Raw genomic sequence first — 4014 nt, forward strand, 5'->3', positions numbered from 1 at the left:
TCCATCAGAATCACTTGCTTGAGCTGAGTCTTCTGACAGATCATACTTTGGCCTCGGCAAATCTCAAGAGTTTTGGCTGCATTCTTGAGCCTAACAAAGAAGTAATTAAAAGGTTCACCTGCCATCATCTGCATCCGAAAAGCTCATGCTGACATAGTGCCTCATTTTTCTGGCCCTTGACGTGCTGGTCCAGCTTGTCCAGCACCTGATAAACAGAAAGTGTCATCTGGGGGCACCTATAGTTTGTACTCCAGCACATGTTGGGTCTCGAAAGAGAGAGGCGCATACATAATTGGATCAGTTGTTTCCTGAGTGGCAAACTTAGGAAGTCAACCACCATAGAATAGTCCACCCACTTGCATCTCCATTCTTTGAAGATTTGAAAAGATTCATCTGGAGGGAGTACTGGAGGTGGTTTGATGATTGCTTCGGGTAGATGTGGGTGTGGGATGTGACTGGACGAAGTGGGATGGCTGGTTGTAGGCAGTGAGGGTGGAGAGATGCTGGTGTGTGTGGGGTGGCACAGCTATGAAATGAAGGTTTAAAATCGTGTCACTTCATCAGTTGCACGATGCCTTTCCTCCTCTCAACGGTGCTATTTTTCCTCTGCATGACGTGCTCGCTCCTGTGCTGCCCTTTGCTCCTCCTGGTCCTCCATCCAACGCAAAGGAGCTGCAATATCCATTTTTGCCTGTCAAGGGGAAGTGGCTTGAAAATGGGGGGGAGGGGCCTTTTTCCTTCTGCGGTACCACAGAAGGGGGCTGGTCCACCTCTGTTGCCACTGTAGGTTTCTTTTGTCCCTTAGGCATGATTATGTGCATGGTCTACACTGCTCTCAATGCCATGACATTTCGGACTGACGCAAATCAAATAGATGAAAACCCACAAATAAGAAATCTTTTCTACTCGTACATTCAAATGTTTATGTGCATATGTGTGCATATGAGAGGAGGTGGTGTTGTGTGGGAGACTTTGGCAGCCTCAGTGTATGGCCAGCCAGAGTGGAGAGAGGGGGCATACCACAGCTCTCTTAGACACCTTGCTCGCGCTTGGATCCTGACCAACATAAAAAAAACACTGCACTGCACTACCCTTGACACTACAATACTGTACTACACACACGTGGCACTAAATACTGCACTAGACACACAGAAAGTCGCTGAAGAGTGTTATCCCACATCATTATGAGTAAGGGGGAAATAAAACTGGCCGTTAATGTCGGACACAGATGTTGTACTCTGGGTAACTCACTGTGCCGTTTGTCTAATTCTCAGGGACCTGGAACTACCTTCACCTTGGCAGGGTCACAGAAACACTGAGTCACTTCAATGTGGGTTAATTGCCCAATATGTACATGAGCACAACACAAAAGTGAAATGGGGTAATGCTCCTCAACAACACAGAGAGTCCTTAAAACATGTGACACCAGTTTGAAGCAGCAGTGCTGCCTTTTGGCAGGGTAGCCAACTAGTTGAATATACAACCCACATTATTACACATGTACAATATATACTATATCCCACAACATGACGAGGATGGAGAATGAGGCACTGATTGACTATAGGAGTGTACGTGAGTGAGGTGGAGGGAGGAGAAGGGGAAGGGGAGACTGATGATGGGATGAAAGTTGGAGCAGAAAGTAATATGAGAGAGGGGTATGTGTGAGTTGGAGGAAGTGCAGCACAGGATGATATGGATGTGATTTGTTTGTGGCCACCTCTTACACGATTAAGGTATCTAGCTATATATATATATATATATATATATATATATATATATATCTATATATATATATATATATATATATATATATATGCAGCTTTTGTGAAGATTTAAAATCTCTCTTAACGATATTCGGATCACATAATTATTCCTAGAACCAGCATGGAGTTGAACTTTCAATCATTTATTCACGTCAGCCAACGGCCATACCACGTTGAGTACACCGCTTCCCATCCGATCAGCGAAGTTAAGCAACGTTGGGTCTGGTTAGTACTTGGATGGGTGACCGCTGGGAACACCAGATGCTGTTGGCATCCCTACGTGTCAAGTGGGGTTGGTGGAGGATTAGTGCCCCTCCCTGTAAAACAATTAACTCTAAGCCATTGGCCACCCCGTCTGGGATACATGGCGTCTGGCAATGAATGAATGAATGATGAGCTTCTCTACCAGACCACCACCACACAAAACATGCAAGATTTTGTACTGACTTTTTCTTAAATATATTAATAATAACATAATGTTACGTGTCCGTCCCACACTGCCACAGGCTCCAGCAGCAGTAGTACAGTTTAGGAAGAACGTTGCCCAGTGAGTTGTTTCTCATATGGTTAGTCTTTCGGTGTAAGCACACAAGATCAGCTCACGCGTTGTAGATAAACACTGCCTTCTTAAGTTCACTGTCTTTATTTTCCAAATAATTACACTTAATGCTTGCCAGTCTCACTTCACTGCTTTCACAAGCAACAAAGCTATACAATCTTCACTAACTGCAGTTACACTTAATGTTTGTCAGTTTCACTATTTTCACAAGTACCGAGGATTTTTTTTTATTCATTTGTTTTTCCTTCCTCTGTTGTTATAAAAAAAAAAAATACAAATTCACTAGCTGAGCTGACGCACTGACATGGAACGACACTCAAACTGACCTGAAAACTGACTGAAACTGGTCTAGTCTCTTCCCCATCCTTATTTAAGCTTCTTATTTTCTACAGTGATTACTACTGCTCCACAGTTCTCGTGCATTCTCCAGGGAGCAACGGTTTCAACAGTTACCAACTCAGAGACATCCAAAACATGCCAGAGTTTTCTTACATTACATAACACTGAAAATTATTCAGCATACAAACTTGAATTAAATTACATTATTTAACAAACAACAGTTTAAAATAAAATGTTATACACAAAAAGCACAACAATTAATGCTGAACTTTACCAAATACCTCCACTCACAAACAGTAAGCTAACTGGCAACTCTGACACACATCGAAAAAAAATAAGAGTCGTTCGAAACTCTCCAGCACAGTCCAACTGGCAAACCAGATTCATAATAATTATAGCCATCGACTATACCTGCGTTGTTGTTCTTGTTGTTATTGTTGCTCAACCTCGGTCAAACCTCACCCAGCAGACTTGTTAAAACTGCAGCTAAGCAGTGGTAAATACTGTAATGCGGATTGTGTTGTGAAGCTAGTAACTGAGAAAGACTGGTTAAAGTCTTAATCTAGGCCAGGCAAGTTAAACTCCTTCTGCCTCTGACAGGTGATATCGTGATGACAGCTTGTACTACCGATGGGTTATGACGGTACCATCAACATGGATCTGGGATTCCAGCTTGTAGATTCTGCAAGCCTAACCTTTCACACACACACACACACACACACACACACACACATATATATATATATATATATATATATATATATATATATGCTTACTTAAAAAAAGGCCAGAAATAAATCATAAATCGGGAACCGATGGCCCAACTGGATTTGAAATCGTTTTATTCGTCAAGTTATCACTCTTTAGCGATCCTTATTCTAACAAAAATTGCGCTACGTTGCGCGGTTTTTGCCGTGTTATGGTACCAAACAAACTGACACAAAGAAATCGGATCATTATAATATAGACTGTGGCCATACATTTTCTTTCTTTTCAGATCTAACTACAGAAAAATCTTAGTCATATTGTTGTGATACAAAGTGGTTCTGATCAGATAGCAGACCAACATCTGTTGCAGACAAGTTACATAATCAAGAAAACAAAGAGCTGTACATGCACAGGACCACACAGCATCAGTAACCTTCACTTAAAACGTAGAATCGCACGATATCCAAGCATTCAGAAACATCAGCAATTATTCTTAAGCACACTGTAGCATTACCGAAGTCTGGGAACATGAGACAATCAGTACTATTACTATACTTAAATAAGTCAAGAATCCAACGCATCCTTCTTCATACAGACCAGCAACACTAGTCAGCACGTCAACCAGGATAAATGAACACATAATTC

At 41.8% G+C, this 4014-nt stretch overlaps 1 non-coding gene across 1 annotated transcript; it reads left to right on the top strand.

Annotated features, from left to right (window-relative positions):
- Positions 1-1918: 1918 nt before the first annotated feature.
- Positions 1919-2036, top strand: LOC145397328 (5S ribosomal RNA). Its single transcript, XR_013896908.1, has one exon. It is a non-coding gene; the product is annotated as a 5S ribosomal RNA (ribosomal RNA).
- The last annotated feature ends 1978 nt before the right edge of the window (positions 2037-4014 follow it).

Source organism: Coenobita brevimanus, chromosome 40 (genome assembly GCF_032717465.1).
Source record: "Coenobita brevimanus isolate Jiangsu-jjx chromosome 40, ASM3271746v2, whole genome shotgun sequence".
Taxonomy (NCBI): Eukaryota; Metazoa; Arthropoda; class Malacostraca; order Decapoda; family Coenobitidae; genus Coenobita; species Coenobita brevimanus.